Genomic DNA, 20,110 nt, shown 5'->3' on the forward strand with positions numbered 1-20,110 from the left:
AGAAGTTTCTCAGAAAACTTCTTTCTCTTTGTTATCGGAGGATATTTCCTTTGTCCCTATAGTCTTCAAAGGTATCCGAAATATCTGTTCTCAGATTCCACAGAAATAAGGCTAGCAAAGAGATCCACTAAATACAGGTGTAACTCTGTGAGATGAATTAACAGAACACTAAGCAGTTTCTCAGAAAGCTTCTTTCCAGATTTCATCTGAGGATATTTCCTTTTTCACCATAGCCCTCTATGGGCTTCCAAATATCACTTTGCCAATTCCACAAGAACTATCTTAGTGAAAGGCTTCTTGAGGGGAATGCTGTAACTCTGTGAGATGAATTCACAGAACACAAAGAAGTATCTCAGAAAGCTTCTTTCTCTTTGTTATCGGAGGATATTTCCTTTGGCTCTATAGTCTTAAAAGAGATCCGAAATATCTGTTCTGAGATTCCACATAAATAAGGCTAGCAAAGAGATCCACGAAATACAGATGTAACTCTGTGAGATGAATTAACAGAACACTAAGCAGATTCTCAGAAAGCTTCTTTCCAGATTTCATCTGAGGATATTTCCTTTTTCACCATAGCCCTCTTAGGGCTTCCAAATATCACTTTGCCATTTCCACAAGAACTGTCTTAGTGAAAGGCTTCTTGAGGGGAAAGCTGTAACTCTGTGAGATGATTTCACAGAACACAAAGAAGTTTCTCAGAAAGCTTCTTTCTCTTTGTTATCGGAGGATATTTCCTTTGGCCCTATAGTCTTCAAAGGGATCCGAAATATCTGTTCTCAGATTCCACAGAAATAAGGCTAGCAAAGAGATCCAAGAAATACAGAGGTAACTCTGTGAGATGAAATAACAGAACACTAAGCAGTTTCTCAGAAAGCTTCTTTCCAGATTTCATCTGAGGATATTTCCTTTTTCACCATAGCCCTCTAGGGGCTTCCAAATATCACTTTGCCAATTCCACAAAAACTGTCTTAGCGAAAGGCTTCTTGAATGGAAAGCTGTAACTCTGTGAGCTGATTTCACAGAACACAAAGAAGTTTCTCAGAAAGCTTCATTCTCTTTGTTATCGGCGATATTTCCTTTGGCCCTATAGTCTTCAAAGGGATCCGAAATATCTGTTCTGAGATTCCACAGAAATAAGGCTAGCAAAGAGATCCACGAAATACAGATGTAACTCTGTGAGATGAATTAACAGAACACTAAGCAGTTTCCCTGAAAGCTTCTTTCCAGATTTCATTTGAGGATATTTCCTTTTTCACCATAGCCCTCTATGGGCTTCAAAATATCACTTTGCCAATTCCACAAGAACTGTCTTAGTGAAAGGCTTCTTGAGGGGAAAGCTGTATCTTTCTGAGATGATTTCACAGAACACAAAGAAGTTTCTCAGAAAGCTTCTTTCTCTTTGTTATCGGAGGATATTACTTTGGCCCTATAGTCTTCAAAGGGATCCGAAATATCTGTTCTCAGATTCCACAGAAATAAGGCTAGCAAAGAGATCCACGAAATACAGATATAACTCTGTGAGATGAATTAAGAGAACACTAAGCAGTTTCTCAGAAAGCTTCTTTCCAGATTTCATCTGAGGATATTTCCTTTTTCACCATACCCCTCTATGGGCTTCCAAATATCACTCTGCCAATTCCACAAGAACTGTCTTAGCGAAAGGCTTCTTGAGGGGAAAGCTGTAACTCTGTGAGATGATTTCACAGAACACAAAGAAGTTTCTCAGAAAGCTTCTTTCTCTTTGTTATCGGAGGATATTTCCTTTGGCCCTATAGTCTTCAAAGGGATCCGAAATATCTGTTCTCAGATTCCACAGAAATAAGGCTAGCAAAGAGATCCACGAAATACAGATGTAACTCTGTGAGATGAATTAACAGAACACTAAGCAGTTTCTCAGAAAGCTTCTTTCCAGATTTCATCTGAGGATATTTCCTTTTTCACCATAGCCCTCTAGGGGCTTCCAAATATCACTTTGCCAATTCCACAAGAACTGTCTTAGTGAAAGCCTTCTTGAGGGGAAAGCTGTAACTTTCTGAGATGCTTTCACAGAACACAAAGAAGTTTCTCAGAAAGCTTCTTTCTCTTTGTTATCGGAGGATATTACTTTGGCCCTATAGTCTTCAAAGGTATCCGAAATATCTGTTCTCAGATTCCACAGAAATAAGGCTAGCAAAGAGATCCACGAAATACAGATGTAACTCTGTGAGATGAATTAACAGAACACTAAGCAGTTTCTCAGAAAGCTTCTTTACAGATTTCATCTGAGGATATTTTCTTTTTCACCATACCCCTCTATGGGCTTCCAAATATCACTTTTCCAATTCCACAAGAACTGTCTTAGCGAAAGGCTTCTTGAGGGGAAAGCTGTAACTCTGTGAGATGATTTCACAGAACACAAAGAAGTTTCTCAGAAAGCTTCTTTCTCTTTGTTATCGGAGGATATTTCTTTGGCCCTATAGTCTTCAAAGGGATCCGAAATATCTGTTCTCAGTTTCCACAGAAATAAGGCTAGCAAAGAGATCCACGAAATACAGATGTAACTCTGTGAGATGAATTAACAGTACACTAAGCAGTTTCTCAGAAAGCTTATTTCCAGATTTCGTCTGAGGATATTTCCTTTTTCACCGTAGCCCACTAAGGACTTCCAAATATCACTTTGCCAATTCCACAAGAACTGTCTTACCGAAAGGCTTCTTGAGGGGAAAGCTGTAACTCTGTGAGATGATTTCACAGAACACAAAGAAGTTTCTCAGAAAGCTTCTTTCTCTTTGTTATCGGAGGATATTTCCTTTGGCCCTATAGTCTTCAAAGGGATCGGAAATATCTGTTCTCAGATTCCACAGAAATAAGGCTAGCAAAGAGATCCACGAAATACAGATGTAACTCTGTGAGATGAATTAACAGTACACTAAGCAGTTTCTCAGAAAGCTTCTTTCCAGATTTCATCTGAGGATATTTCCTTTTTCACCATAGCCCTCTATGGGCTTCCAAATATCACTTTGCCAATTCCACAAGAACTGTCTTAGCGAAAGGCTTCTTGAGGGGAAAGCTGTAACTCTGTGAGATGATTTCACAGAACACAAAGAAGTTTCTCAGAAAGCTTCTTTCTCTTTGTTATCGGAGGATATTTCCTTTGGCCCTATGGTCTTCAAAGGGATCCGAATTATCTGTTCTCAGGTTCCACAGAAATAATTCTAGCAAAGAGATCCACGAAATACAGATGTAACTCTGTGAGATGAATTAACAGAACACTAAGCAGTTTCTCAGAAAGCTTCTTTCCAGATTTCATCTGAGGATATTTCCTTTTTCACCATAGCCCTCTAGGGGCTTCCAAATATCACTTTGCCAATTCCACAAGAACTGTCTTAGCGAAAGGCTTCTTGAGGGGAAAGCTGTAACTCTGTGAGATGATTTCACAGAACACAAAGAAGTTTCTCAGAAAGCTTCTTTCTCTTTGTTATCGGAGGATATTTCCTTTGGCCCTATAGTCTTCAAAGGGATCCGAAATATCTGTTCTCAGATTCCACAGAAATAAGGCTAGCAAACAGATCCACGAAATACAGATGTTACTCTGTGAGATGAAATAACAGAACACTAAGCAGTTTCTCAGAAAGCTTCTTTCCAGATTTCATCTGAGGATATTTCCTTTTTCACCATAGCCCTCTATTTGTTTCTAAATATCACTTTGCCAATTCCACAAGAACTGTCTTAGCGAAAGGCTTCTTGAGGGGAAAGCTGTAACTCTGTGAGATGATTTCACAGAACACAAAGAAGTTTCTCAGAAAGCTTCTTTCTCTTTGTTATCGGAAGATATTTCCTTTGGCCCTATAGTCATCAAAGGTATCCTAAATATCTGTTCTCAGATTCCACAGAAATAAGGCTAGCAAAGAGATCCACAAAATACAGATGTAACTCTGTGTGATGAATTAACAGAACACTAAGCAGTTTCTCAGAAAGCTTCTTTCCAGATTTCATCTGAGGATATTTCCTTTTTCACCATAAACCTCTATGGGCTTCCAAATATCACTTTGCCAATTCCACAAGAACTGTCTTAGTGAAAGGCTTCTTGAAGGGAAAGCTGTAACTTTGTGAGACGATTTCACAGAACACAAAGAAGTTTCTCAGAAAGCTTCTTTCTCTTTGTTATTGGAGGATATTACTTTGGCCCTATAGTCTTCAAAGGGATCCGAAATATCTGTTTTCAGATTCCACGCAAATAAGGCTAGCAAAGAGATCCACGAAATGCAGATGTAACTCTGTGAGATGAATTAACAGAACACTAAGCAGTTTCTCAGAAAGCTTCTTTCCAGATTTCATCTGAGGATATTTCCTTTTTCACCATAAAACTCTAAGGGATTCCAAATATCACTTTGCCAATTCCACAAGAACTGTCTTAGCGAAAGTCTTCTTGAGGGGAAAGCTGTAACTCTGTGAGATGATTTCACAGAACACAAAGAAGTTTCTCAGAAATCTTCTTTCTCTTTGTTATCGGAGGATATTTGCTTTGGCCCTATAGTCTTCAAAGGTATCCGAAATATCTGTTCTCAGGTTCCACAGAAATAAGGCTAGCAAAGAGATCCACGAAATACAGATGTATCTCTGTGAGATGAATTAACAGAACACTAAGCAGTTTCTCAGAAAGCTTCTTTCCAGATTTCATCTGAGGATATTTCCTTTTTCACCATAGCCCTCTATGCGCTTCCAAATATCACTTTGCCAATTCCACAAGAACTGTCTTAGCGAAAGACTTCTTGAGGGGAAAGCTGTAACTCTGTGAGATGATTTCACAGAACACAAAGAAGTTTCTCAGAAAACTTCTTTCTCTTTGTTATCGGAGGATATTTCCTTTGTCCCTATATTCTTCAAAGATATCCGAAATATCTGTTCTCAGATTCCACAGAAATAAGGCTAGCAAAGAGATCCACGAAATACAGGTGTAACTCTGTGAGATGAATTAACAGAACACTAAGCAGTTTCTGAGAAAGGTTCTTTCCAGATTTCATCTGAGGATATTTCCTTTTTCACCATAGCCCTCTATGGGCTTCCAAATATCACTTTGCCGATTCCACAAGAACTGTCTTAGCGAAAGGCTTCTTGATGGGAAAGCTGTAACTCTGTGAGATGAATTCACAGAACACAAAGAAGTATCTCAGAAAGCTTCTTTCTCTTTGTTATCGGAGCATATTTCCTTTGGCTCTATAGTCTTCAAAGAGATCCGAAATATCTGTTCTCAGATTCCACAGAAATAAGGCTAGCAAGAGATCCACGAAATACAGATGTACCTCTGTGAGATGAATTAACAGAACACTAAGCAGTTTCTCAGAAAGCTTCTTTCCAGATTTCATCTGAGGATATTTCCTTTTTCACCATAGCCCTCTAAGGGCTTCCAAATATCACTTTGCCAATTCCACATGAACTGTCTTAGGGAAAGGCTTCTTGAGGGGAAAGCTGTAACTCTGTGAGATGATTTCACAGAAGACAAAGAAGTTTCTCAGAAAGCTTCTTTCTCTTTGTTTTCGGAGGATTTTTCCTTTTCCCCTATAGTATTCAAAGGGATCCGAAATATCTGTTCTCAGATTCCACAGAAATAAGGCTAGCAAAGAGATCCACGAAATACAGAGGTAACTCTGTGAGATGAAATAACAGAACACTAAGCAGTTTCTCAGAAAGCTTCTTTCCAGATTTCATCTGAGGATATTTCCTTTTGCACCATAGCCCTCTAGGGGCTTCCAAATATCACTTTGCCAATTCCACAAGAACTGTCTTAGAGAAAGGCTTCTTGAAGGGAAAGCTGTAACTCTGTGAGCTGATTTCACAGAACACAAAGAAGTTTCTCAGAAAGCTTCTTTCTCTTTGTTATCGGAGGATATTTCCTTTGGCCCTATAGTCTTCAAAGGGATCCGAAATATCTGTTCTCAGATTCCACAGAAATAAGGCTAGCAAAGAGATCCACGAAATACAGATGTAACTCTGTGAGATGAATTAACAGAACACTAAGCAGTTTCCCAGAAAGCTTCTTTCCAGATTTCATCTCAGGATATTTCCTTTTTCAACATACCCCTCTATGGGCTTCCAAATATCACTTTGCCAATTCCACAAGAACTGTCTTAGCGAAAGGCTTCTTCAGGGGAAAGCCGTAACTCTGTGAGATGATTTCACAGAACACAAAGAAGTTTCTCAGAAAGCTTCTTTCTCTTTGTTATCGGAGGATATTACTTTGGCCCTATAGTCTTCAAAGGGATCCGAAATATCTGTTCTCAGATTCCACACAAATAAGGCTAGCAAAGAGATCCACGAAATACAGATGTAGCTCTGTGAGATGAATTAACAGAACACTAAGCAGTTTCTCAGAAAGCTTCTTTACAGATTTCATCTGAGGATATTTCCTTTTTCACCATACCCCTCTATGGGCTTCCAAATATCACTTTGCCAATTCCACAAGAACTGTCTTAGTGAAAGGCTTCTTGAGGGGAAAGCTGTAACTTTCTGAGATGATTTCACAGAACACAAAGAAGTTTCTCAGAAAGCTTCTTTCTCTTTGTTATCGGAGGATATTACTTTGGCCCTATAGTCTTCAAAGGGATCCGAAATATCTGTTCTCAGATTCCACAGAAATAAGGCTAGCAAAGAGATCCACGAAATACAGATGTACCTCTGTGAGATGAATTAACAGTACACTAAGCAGTTTCTCAGAAAGCTTCTTTCCAGATTGCATCTGAGGATATTTCCTTTTTCACCATAGCCCTCTATGGGCTTCCAAATATCTCTTTGCCAATTCCACAAGAACTGTCTTAGCTAAAGGCTTCTTGAGGGGAAAGCTGTAACTCTGTGAGATGATTTCACAGAACACAAAGAAGTTTCTCAGAAAACTTCTTTCTCTTTGTTATCGGAGGATATTTCCTTTGTCCCTATAGTCTTCAAAGGTATCCGAAATATCTGTTCTCAGATTCCACAGAAATAAGGCTAGCAAAGAGATCCACTAAATACAGGTGTAACTCTGTGAGATGAATTAACAGAACACTAAGCAGTTTCTCAGAAAGCTTCTTTCCAGATTTCATCTGAGGATATTTCCTTTTTCACCATAGCCCTCTATGGGCTTCCAAATATCACTTTGCCAATTCCACAAGAACTATCTTAGTGAAAGGCTTCTTGAGGGGAATGCTGTAACTCTGTGAGATGAATTCACAGAACACAAAGAAGTATCTCAGAAAGCTTCTTTCTCTTTGTTATCGGAGGATATTTCCTTTGGCTCTATAGTCTTAAAAGAGATCCGAAATATCTGTTCTGAGATTCCACATAAATAAGGCTAGCAAAGAGATCCACGAAATACAGATGTAACTCTGTGAGATGAATTAACAGAACACTAAGCAGATTCTCAGAAAGCTTCTTTCCAGATTTCATCTGAGGATATTTCCTTTTTCACCATAGCCCTCTTAGGGCTTCCAAATATCACTTTGCCATTTCCACAAGAACTGTCTTAGTGAAAGGCTTCTTGAGGGGTAAGCTGTAACTCTGTGAGATGATTTCACAGAACACAAAGAAGTTTCTCAGAAAGCTTCTTTCTCTTTGTTATCGGAGGATATTTCCTTTGGCGCTATAGTCTTCAAAGGGATCCGAAATATCTGTTCTCAGATTCCACAGAAATAAGGCTAGCAAAGAGATCCAAGAAATACAGAGGTAACTCTGTGAGATGAAATAACAGAACACTAAGCAGTTTCTCAGAAAGCTTCTTTCCAGATTTCATCTGAGGATATTTCCTTTTTCACCATAGCCCTCTAGGGGCTTCCAAATATCACTTTGCCAATTCCACAAAAACTGTCTTAGCGAAAGGCTTCTTGAATGGAAAGCTGTAACTCTGTGAGCTGATTTCACAGAACACAAAGAAGTTTCTCAGAAAGCTTCATTCTCTTTGTTATCGGCGATATTTCCTTTGGCCCTATAGTCTTCAAAGGGATCCGAAATATCTGTTCTGAGATTCCACAGAAATAAGGCTAGCAAAGAGATCCACGAAATACAGATGTAACTCTGTGAGATGAATTAACAGAACACTAAGCAGTTTCCCTGAAAGCTTCTTTCCAGATTTCATTTGAGGATATTTCCTTTTTCACCATAGCCCTCTATGGGCTTCAAAATATCACTTTGCCAATTCCACAAGAACTGTCTTAGTGAAAGGCTTCTTGAGGGGAAAGCTGTATCTTTCTGAGATGATTTCACAGAACACAAAGAAGTTTCTCAGAAAGCTTCTTTCTCTTTGTTATCGGAGGATATTACTTTGGCCCTATAGTCTTCAAAGGGATCCGAAATATCTGTTCTCAGATTCCACAGAAATAAGGCTAGCAAAGAGATCCACGAAATACAGATATAACTCTGTGAGATGAATTAAGAGAACACTAAGCAGTTTCTCAGAAAGCATCTTTCCAGATTTCATCTGAGGATATTTCCTTTTTCACCATACCCCTCTATGGGCTTCCAAATATCACTCTGCCAATTCCACAAGAACTGTCTTAGCGAAAGGCTTCTTGAGGGGAAAGCTGTAACTCTGTGAGATGATTTCACAGAACACAAAGAAGTTTCTCAGAAAGCTTCTTTCTCTTTGTTATCGGAGGATATTTCCTTTGGCCCTATAGTCTTCAAAGGGATCCGAAATATCTGTTCTCAGATTCCACTGAAATAAGGCTAGCAAAGAGATCCACGAAATACAGATGTAACTCTGTGAGATGAATTAACAGAACACTAAGCAGTTTCTCAGAAAGCTTCTTTCCAGATTTCATCTGAGGATATTTCCTTTTTCACCATAGCCCTCTATGGGCTTCCAAATATCACTTTGCCGATTCCACAAGAACTGTCTTAGCGAAAGGCTTCTTGATGGGAAAGCTGTAACTCTGTGAGATGAATTCACAGAACACAAAGAAGTATCTCAGAAAGCTTCTTTCTCTTTGTTATCGGAGCATATTTCCTTTGGCTCTATAGTCTTCAAAGAGATCCGAAATATCTGTTCTCAGATTCCACAGAAATAAGGCTAGCAAGAGATCCACGAAATACAGATGTACCTCTGTGAGATGAATTAACAGAACACTAAGCAGTTTCTCAGAAAGCTTCTTTCCAGGTTTCATCTGAGGATATTTCCTTTTTCACCATAGCCCTCTAAGGGCTTCCAAATATCACTTCGCCATTTCCACAAGAACTGTCTTAGCGAAAGGCTTCTTGAGGGGAAAGCTGTAACTCTGTGAGATGATTTCACAGAACACAAAGAAGTTTCTCAGAAAGCTTCTTTCTCTTTGTTATCGGAGGATATTTCTTTGGCCCTATAGTCTTCAAAGGTATCCGAAATATCTGTTCTCATATTCCACAGAAATAAGGCTAGCAAAGAGATCCACGAAATACAGATGTAACTCTGGGAGATGAATTAACAGAACACTAAGCAGTTTCTCAGAAAGCTTGTTTACAGATTTCATCTGAGGATATTTTCTTTTTCACCATACCCCTCTATGGGCTTCCAAATATCACTTTTCCAATTCCACAAGAACTGTCTTAGCGAAAGGCTTCTTGAGGGGAAAGCTGTAACTCTGTGAGATGATTTCACAGAACACAAAGAAGTTTCTCAGAAAGCTTCTTTCTCTTTGTTATCGGAGGATATTTCTTTGGCCCTATAGTCTTCAAAGGGATCCGAAATATCTGTTCTCAGTTTCCACAGAAATAAGGCTAGCAAAGAGATCCACGAAATACAGATGTAACTCTGTGAGATGAATTAACAGTACACTAAGCAGTTTCTCAGAAAGCTTATTTCCAGATTTCGTCTGAGGATATTTCCTTTTTCACCGTAGCCCACTAAGGACTTCCAAATATCACTTTGCCAATTCCACAAGAACTGTCTTAGCGAAAGGCTTCTTGAGGGGAAAGCTGTAACTCTGTGAGATGATTTCACAGAACACAAAGAAGTTTCTCAGAAAGCTTCTTTCTCTTTGTTATCGGAGGATATTTCCTTTGGCCCTATAGTCTTCAAAGGGATCGGAAATATCTGTTCTCAGATTCCACAGAAATAAGGCTAGCAAAGAGATCCACGAAATACAGATGTAACTCTGTGAGATGAATTAACAGTACACTAAGCAGTTTCTCAGAAAGCTTCTTTCCAGATTTCATCTGAGGATATTTCCTTTTTCACCATAGCCCTCTATGGGCTTCCAAATATCACTTTGCCAATTCCACAAGAACTGTCTTAGCGAAAGGCTTCTTGAGGGGAAAGCTGTAACTCTGTGAGATGATTTCACAGAACACAAAGAAGTTTCTCAGAAAGCTTCTTTCTCTTTGTTATCGGAGGATATTTCCTTTGGCCCTATGGTCTTCAAAGGGATCCGAATTATCTGTTCTCAGGTTCCACAGAAATAATTCTAGCAAAGAGATCCACGAAATGCAGATGTAACTCTGTGAGATGAATTAACAGAACACTAAGCAGTTTCTCAGAAAGCTTCTTTCCAGGTTTCATCTGAGGATATTTCCTTTTTCACCATAGCCCTCTAAGGGCTTCCAAATATCACTTCGCCATTTCCACAAGAACTGTCTTAGCGAAAGGCTTCTTGAGGGGAAAGCTGTAACTCTGTGAGATGATTTCACAGAACACAAAGAAGTTTCTCAGAAAGCTTCTTTCTCTTTTTTTATCGGAGGATATTTCTTTGGCCCTATAGTCTTCAAAGGTATCCGAAATATCTGTTCTCAGATTCCACAGAAATAAGGCTAGCAAAGAGATCCACGAAATACAGATGTAACTCTGGGAGATGAATTAACAGAACACTAAGCAGTTTCTCAGAAAGCTTGTTTACAGATTTCATCTGAGGATATTTTCTTTTTCACCATACCCTTCTATGGGCTTCCAAATATCACTTTTCCAATTCCACAAGAACTGTCTTAGCGAAAGGCTTCTTGAGGGGAAAGCTGTAACTCTGTGAGATGATTTCACAGAACACAAAGAAGTTTCTCAGAAAGCTTCTTTCTCTTTGTTATCGGAGGATATTTCTTTGGCCCTATAGTCTTCAAAGGGATCCGAAATATCTGTTCTCAGTTTCCACAGAAATAAGGCTAGCAAAGAGATCCACGAAATACAGATGTAACTCTGTGAGATGAATTAACAGTACACTAAGCAGTTTCTCAGAAAGCTTATTTCCAGATTTCGTCTGAGGATATTTCCTTTTTCACCGTAGCCCACTAAGGACTTCCAAATATCACTTTGCCAATTCCACAAGAACTGTCTTAGCGAAAGGCTTCTTGAGGGGAAAGCTGTAACTCTGTGAGATGATTTCACAGAACACAAAGAAGTTTCTCAGAAAGCTTCTTTCTCTTTGTTATCGGAGGATATTTCCTTTGGCCCTATAGTCTTCAAAGGGATCGGAAATATCTGTTCTCAGATTCCACAGAAATAAGGCTAGCAAAGAGATCCACGAAATACAGATGTAACTCTGTGAGATGAATTAACAGTACACTAAGCAGTTTCTCAGAAAGCTTCTTTCCAGATTTCATCTGAGGATATTTCCTTTTTCACCATAGCCCTCTATGGGCTTCCAAATATCACTTTGCCAATTCCACAAGAACTGTCTTAGCGAAAGGCTTCTTGAGGGGAAAGCTGTAACTCTGTGAGATGATTTCACAGAACACAAAGAAGTTTCTCAGAAAGCTTCTTTCTCTTTGTTATCGGAGGATATTTCCTTTGGCCCTATGGTCTTCAAAGGGATCCGAATTATCTGTTCTCAGGTTCCACAGAAATAATTCTAGCAAAGAGATCCACGAAATACAGATGTAACTCTGTGAGATGAATTAACAGAACACTAAGCAGTTTCTCAGAAAGCTTCTTTCCAGATTTCATCTGAGGATATTTCCTTTTTCACCATAGCCCTCTAGGGGCTTCCAAATATCACTTTGCCAATTCCACAAGAACTGTCTTAGCGAAAGGCTTCTTGAGGGGAAAGCTGTAACTCTGTGAGATGATTTCACAGAACACAAAGAAGTTTCTCAGAAAGCTTCTTTCTCTTTGTTATCTGAGGATATTTCCTTTGGCCCTATAGTCTTCAAAGGGATCCGAAATATCTGTTCTCAGATTCCACAGAAATAAGGCTAGCAAACAGATCCACGAAATACAGATGTTACTCTGTGAGATGAAATAACAGAACACTAAGCAGTTTCTCAGAAAGCTTCTTTCCAGATTTCATCTGAGGATATTTCCTTTTTCACCATAGCCCTCTATTTGTTTCTAAATATCACTTTGCCAATTCCAGAAGAACTGTCTTAGCGAAAGGCTTCTTGAGGGGAAAGCTGTAACTCTGTGAGATGATTTCACAGAACACAAAGAAGTTTCTCAGAAAGCTTCTTTCTCTTTGTTATCGGAAGATATTTCCTTTGGCCCTATAGTCATCAAAGGTATCCTAAATATCTGTTCTCAGATTCCACAGAAATAAGGCTAGCAAAGAGATCCACAAAATACAGATGTAGCTCTGTGTGATGAATTAACAGAACACTAAGCAGTTTCTCAGAAAGCTTCTTTCCAGATTTCATCTGAGGATATTTCCTTTTTCACCATAGCCCTCTATGGGCTTCCAAATATCACTTTGCCAATTCCACAAGAACTGTCTTAGTGAAAGGCTTCTTGAAGGGAAAGCTGTAACTTTGTGAGACGATTTCACAGAACACAAAGAAGTTTCTCAGAAAGCTTCTTTCTCTTTGTTATTGGAGGATATTACTTTGGCCCTATAGTCTTCAAAGGGATCCGAAATATCTGTTTTCAGATTCCACACAAATAAGGCTAGCAAAGAGATCCACGAAATGCAGATGTAACTCTGTGAGATGAATTAACAGAACACTAAGCAGTTTCTCAGAAAGCTTCTTTCCAGATTTCATCTGAGGATATTTCCTTTTTCACCATAAAACTCTAAGGGATTCCAAATATCACTTTGCCAATTCCACAAGAACTGTCTTAGCGAAAGTCTTCTTGAGGGGAAAGCTGTAACTCTGTGAGCTGATTTCACAGAACACAAAGAAGTTTCTCAGAAATCTTCTTTCTCTTTGTTATCGGAGGATATTTGCTTTGGCCCTATAGTCTTCAAAGGTATCCGAAATATCTGTTCTCAGGTTCCACAGAAATAAGGCTAGCAAAGAGATCCACGGAATACAGATGTATCTCTGTGAGATGAATTAACAGAACACTAAGCAGTTTCTCAGAAAGCTTCTTTCCAGATTTCATCTGAGGATATTTCCTTTTTCACCATAGCCCTCTAGGCGCTTCCAAATATCACTTTGCCAATTCCACAAGAACTGTCTTAGCGAAAGACTTCTTGAGGGGAAAGCTGTAACTCTGTGAGATGATTTCACAGAACACAAAGAAGTTTCTCAGAAAACTTCTTTCTCTTTGTTATCGGAGGATATTTCCTTTGTCCCTATATTCTTCAAAGATATCCGAAATATCTGTTCTCAGATTCCACAGAAATAAGGCTAGCAAAGAGATCCACGAAATACAGGTGTAACTCTGTGAGATGAATTAACAGAACACTAAGCAGTTTCTGAGAAAGGTTCTTTCCAGATTTCATCTGAGGATATTTCCTTTTTCACCATAGCCCTCTATGGGCTTCCAAATATCACTTTGCCGATTCCACAAGAACTGTCTTAGCGAAAGGCTTCTTGATGGGAAAGCTGTAACTCTGTGAGATGAATTCACAGAACACAAAGAAGTATCTCAGAAAGCTTCTTTCTCTTTGTTATCGGAGCATATTTCCTTTGGCTCTATAGTCTTCAAAGAGATCCGAAATATCTGTTCTCAGATTCCACAGAAATAAGGCTAGCAAGAGATCCACGAAATACAGATGTACCTCTGTGAGATGAATTAACAGAACACTAAGCAGTTTCTCAGAAAGCTTCTTTCCAGATTTCATCTGAGGATATTTCCTTTTTCACCATAGCCCTCTAAGGGCTTCCAAATATCACTTTGCCAATTCCACATGAACTGTCTTAGGGAAAGGCTTCTTGAGGGGAAAGCTGTAACTCTGTGAGATGATTTCACAGAAGACAAAGAAGTTTCTCAGAAAGCTTCTTTCTCTTTGTTTTCGGAGGATTTTTCCTTTTCCCCTATAGTATTCAAAGGGATCCGAAATATCTGTTCTCAGATTCCACAGAAATAAGGCTAGCAAAGAGATCCACGAAATACAGAGGTAACTCTGTGAGATGAAATAACAGAACACTAAGCAGTTTCTCAGAAAGCTTCTTTCCAGATTTCATCTGAGGATATTTCCTTTTGCACCATAGCCCTCTAGGGGCTTCCAAATATCACTTTGCCAATTCCACAAGAACTGTCTTAGAGAAAGGCTTCTTGAAGGGAAAGCTGTAACTCTGTGAGCTGATTTCACAGAACACAAAGAAGTTTCTCAGAAAGCTTCTTTCTCTTTGTTATCGGAGGATATTTCCTTTGGCCCTATAGTCTTCAAAGGGATCCGAAATATCTGTTCTCAGATTCCACAGAAATAAGGCTAGCAAAGAGATCCACGAAATACAGATGTAACTCTGTGAGATGAATTAACAGAACACTAAGCAGTTTCCCAGAAAGCTTCTTTCCAGATTTCATCTCAGGATATTTCCTTTTTCAACATACCCCTCTATGGGCTTCCAAATATCACTTTGCCAATTCCACAAGAACTGTCTTAGCGAAAGGCTTCTTCAGGGGAAAGCCGTAACTCTGTGAGATGATTTCACAGAACACAAAGAAGTTTCTCAGAAAGCTTCTTTCTCTTTTTTATCGGAGGATATTACTTTGGCCCTATAGTCTTCAAAGGGATCCGAAATATCTGTTCTCAGATTCCACACAAATAAGGCTAGCAAAGAGATCCACGAAATACAGATGTAGCTCTGTGAGATGAATTAACAGAACACTAAGCAGTTTCTCAGAAAGCTTCTTTACAGATTTCATCTGAGGATATTTCCTTTTTCACCATACCCCTCTATGGGCTTCCAAATATCACTTTGCCAATTCCACAAGAACTGTCTTAGTGAAAGGCTTCTTGAGGGGAAAGCTGTAACTTTCTGAGATGATTTCACAGAACACAAAGAAGTTTCTCAGAAAGCTTCTTTCTCTTTGTTATCGGAGGATATTACTTTGGCCCTATAGTCTTCAAAGGGATCCGAAATATCTGTTCTCAGATTCCACAGAAATAAGGCTAGCAAAGAGATCCACGAAATACAGATGTAACTCTGTGAGATGAATTAACAGTACACTAAGCAGTTTCTCAGAAAGCTTCTTTCCAGATTGCATCTGAGGATATTTCCTTTTTCACCATAGCCCTCTATGGGCTTCCAAATATCTCTTTGCCAATTCCACAAGAACTGTCTTAGCTAAAGGCTTCTTGAGGGGAAAGCTGTAACTCTGTGAGATGATTTCACAGAACACAAAGAAGTTTCTCAGAAAACTTCTTTCTCTTTGTTATCGGAGGATATTTCCTTTGTCCCTATAGTCTTCAAAGGTATCCGAAATATCTGTTCTCAGATTCCACAGAAATAAGGCTAGCAAAGAGATCCACTAAATACAGGTGTAACTCTGTGAGATGAATTAACAGAACACTAAGCAGTTTCTCAGAAAGCTTCTTTCCAGATTTCATCTGAGGATATTTCCTTTTTCACCATAGCCCTCTATGGGCTTCCAAATATCACTTTGCCAATTCCACAAGAACTATCTTAGTGAAAGGCTTCTTGAGGGGAATGCTGTAACTCTGTGAGATGAATTCACAGAACACAAAGAAGTATCTCAGAAAGCTTCTTTCTCTTTGTTATCGGAGGATATTTCCTTTGGCTCTATAGTCTTAAAAGAGATAAGAAATATCTGTTCTGAGATTCCACATAAATAAGGCTAGCAAAGAGATCCACGAAATACAGATGTAACTCTGTGAGATGAATTAACAGAACACTAAGCAGATTCTCAGAAAGCTTCTTTCCAGATTTCATCTGAGGATATTTCCTTTTTCACCATAGCCCTCTTAGGGCTTCCAAATATCACTTTGCCATTTCCACAAGAACTGTCTTAGTGAAAGGCTTCTTGAGGGGAAAGCTGTAACTCTGTGAGATGATTTCACAGAACACAAAGAAGTTTCTCAGAAAGCTTCTTTCTCTTTGTTATCGGAGGATATTTCCTTTGGCCCTATAGTCTTCAAAGGGATCCGAAATATCTGTTCTCAGATTCCACAGAAATAAGGCTAGCAAAGAGATCCAAGAAATACAGAGGTAACTCTGTGAGATGAAATAACAGAACACTAAGCAGTTTCTCAGAAAGCTTCTTTCCAGATTTCATCTGAGGATATTTCCTTTTTCACCATAGCCCTCTAGGGGCTTCCAAATATCACTTTGCCAATTCCACAAAAACTGTCTTAGCGAAAGGCTTCTTGAATGGAAAGCTGTAACTCTGTGAGCTGATTTCACAGAACACAAAGAAGTTTCTCAGAAAGCTTCATTCTCTTTGTTATCGGCGATATTTCCTTTGGCCCTATAGTCTTCAAAGGGATCCGAAATATCTGTTCTGAGATTCCACAGAAATAAGGCTAGCAAAGAGATCCACGAAATACAGATGTAACTCTGTGAGATGAATTAACAGAACACTAAGCAGTTTCCCTGAAAGCTTCTTTCCAGATTTCATTTGAGGATATTTCCTTTTTCACCATAGCCCTCTATGGGCTTCAAAATATCACTTTGCCAATTCCACAAGAACTGTCTTAGTGAAAGGCTTCTTGAGGGGAAAGCTGTATCTTTCTGAGATGATTTCACAGAACACAAAGAAGTTTCTCAGAAAGCTTCTTTCTCTTTGTTATCGGAGGATATTACTTTGGCCCTATAGTCTTCAAAGGGATCCGAAATATCTGTTCTCAGATTCCACAGAAATAAGGCTAGCAAAGAGATCCACGAAATTCAGATATAACTCTGTGAGATGAATTAAGAGAACACTAAGCAGTTTCTCAGAAAGCTTCTTTCCAGATTTCATCTGAGGATATTTCCTTTTTCACCATACCCCTCTATGGGCTTCCAAATATCACTCTGCCAATTCCACAAGAACTGTCTTAGCGAAAGGCTTCTTGAGGGGAAAGCTGTAACTCTGTGAGATGATTTCACAGAACACAAAGAAGTTTCTCAGAAAGCTTCTTTCTCTTTGTTATCGGAGGATATTTCCTTTGGCCCTATAGTCTTCAAAGGGATCCGAAATATCTGTTCTCAGATTCCACAGAAATAAGGCTAGCAAAGAGATCCACGAAATACAGATGTAACTCTGTGAGATGAATTAACAGAACACTAAGCAGTTTCTCAGAAAGCTTCTTTCCAGATTTCATCTGAGGATATTTCCTTTTTCACCATAGCCCTCTATGGGCTTCCAAATATCACTTTGCCGATTCCACAAGAACTGTCTTAGCGAAAGGCTTCTTGATGGGAAAGCTGTAACTCTGTGAGATGAATTCACAGAACACAAAGAAGTATCTCAGAAAGCTTCTTTCTCTTTGTTATCGGAGCATATTTCCTTTGGCTCTATAGTCTTCAAAGAGATCCGAAATATCTGTTCTCAGATTCCACAGAAATAAGGCTAGCAAGAGATCCACGAAATACAGATGTACCTCTGTGAGATGAATTAACAGAACACTAAGCAGTTTCTCAGAAAGCTTCTTTCCAGATTTCATCTGAGGATATTTCCTTTTTCACCATAGCCCTCTAAGGGCTTCCAAATATCACTTTGCCAATTCCACATGAACTGTCTTAGGGAAAGGCTTCTTGAGGGGAAAGCTGTAACTCTGTGAGATGATTTCACAGAAGACAAAGAAGTTTCTCAGAAAGCTTCTTTCTCTTTGTTTTCGGAGGATTTTTCCTTTTCCCCTATAGTATTCAAAGGGATCCGAAATATCTGTTCTCAGATTCCACAGAAATAAGGCTAGCAAAGAGATCCACGAAATACAGAGGTAACTCTGTGAGATGAAATAACAGAACACTAAGCAGTTTCTCAGAAAGCTTCTTTCCAGATTTCATCTGAGGATATTTCCTTTTGCACCATAGCCCTCTAGGGGCTTCCAAATATCACTTTGCCAATTCCACAAGAACTGTCTTAGAGAAAGGCTTCTTGAAGGGAAAGCTGTAACTCTGTGAGCTGATTTCACAGAACACAAAGAAGTTTCTCAGAAAGCTTCTTTCTCTTTGTTATCGGAGGATATTTCCTTTGGCCCTATAGTCTTCAAAGGGATCCGAAATATCTGTTCTCAGATTCCACAGAAATAAGGCTAGCAAAGAGATCCACGAAATACAGATGTAACTCTGTGAGATGAATTAACAGAACACTAAGCAGTTTCCCAGAAAGCTTTTTTCCAGATTTCATCTGAGGATATTTCCTTTTTCAACATACCCCTCTATGGGCTTCCAAATATCACTTTGCCAATTCCACAAGAACTGTCTTAGCGAAAGGCTTCTTCAGGGGAAAGCCGTAACTCTGTGAGATGATTTCACAGAACACAAAGAAGTTTCTCAGAAAGCTTCTTTCTCTTTGTTATCGGAGGATATTACTTTGGCCCTATAGTCTTCAAAGGGATCCGAAATATCTGTTCTCAGATTCCACACAAATAAGGCTAGCAAAGAGATCCACGAAATACAGATGTAGCTCTGTGAGATGAATTAAGAGAACACTAAGCAGTTTCTCAGAAAGCTTCTTTCCAGATTTCATCTGAGGATATTTCCTTTTTCACCATACCCCTCTATGGGCTTCCAAATATCACTCTGCCAATTCCACAAGAACTGTCTTAGCGAAAGGCTTCTTGAGGGGAAAGCTGTAACTCTGTGAGATGATTTCACAGAACACAAAGAAGTTTCTCAGAAAGCTTCTTTCTCTTTGTTATCGGAGGATATTTCCTTTGGCCCTATAGTCTTCAAAGGGATCCGAAATATCTGTTCTCAGATTCCACAGAAATAAGGCTAGCAAAGAGATCCACGAAATACAGATGTAACTCTGTGAGATGAATTAACAGAACACTAAGCAGTTTCTGAGAAAGGTTCTTTCCAGATTTCATCTGAGGATATTTCCTTTTTCACCATAGCCCTCTATGGGCTTCCAAATATCACTTTGCCGATTCCACAAGAACTGTCTTAGCGAAAGGCTTCTTGATGGGAAAGCTGTAACTCTGTGAGATGAATTCACAGAACACAAAGAAGTATCTCAGAAAGCTTCTTTCTCTTTGTTATCGGAGCATATTTCCTTTGGCTCTATAGTCTTCAAAGAGATCCGAAATATCTGTTCTCAGATTCCACAGAAATAAGGCTAGCAAGAGATCCACGAAATACAGATGTACCTCTGTGAGATGAATTAACAGAACACTAAGCAGTTTCTCAGAAAGCTTCTTTACAGATTTCATCTGAGGATATTTCCTTTTTCACCATACCCCTCTATGGGCTTCCAAATATCACTTTGCCAATTCCACAAGAACTGTCTTAGTGAAAGGCTTCTTGAGGGGAAAGCTGTAACTTTCTGAGATGATTTCACAGAACACAAAGAAGTTTCTCAGAAAGCTTCTTTCTCTTTGTTATCGGAGGATATTACTTTGGCCCTATAGTCTTCAAAGGGATCCGAAATATCTGTTCTCAGATTCCACAGAAATAAGGCTAGCAAAGAGATCCACGAAATACAGATGTAACTCTGTGAGATGAATTAACAGTACACTAAGCAGTTTCTCAGAAAGCTTCTTTCCAGATTGCATCTGAGGATATTTCCTTTTTCACCATAGCCCTCTATGGGCTTCCAAATATCTCTTTGCCAATTCCACAAGAACTGTCTTAGCTAAAGGCTTCTTGAGGGGAAAGCTGTAACTCTGTGAGATGATTTCACAGAACACAAAGAAGTTTCTCAGAAAACTTCTTTCTCTTTGTTATCGGAGGATATTTCCTTTGTCCCTATAGTCTTCAAAGGTATCCGAAATATCTGTTCTCAGATTCCACAGAAATAAGGCTAGCAAAGAGATCCACTAAATACAGGTGTAACTCTGTGAGATGAATTAACAGAACACTAAGCAGTTTCTCAGAAAGCTTCTTTCCAGATTTCATCTGAGGATATTTCCTTTTTCACCATAGCCCTCTA

The sequence above is a fragment of the Macaca fascicularis genome, chromosome 5 (assembly GCF_037993035.2).
Source record: "Macaca fascicularis isolate 582-1 chromosome 5, T2T-MFA8v1.1".
NCBI classification, from domain to species: domain Eukaryota; kingdom Metazoa; phylum Chordata; class Mammalia; order Primates; family Cercopithecidae; genus Macaca; species Macaca fascicularis.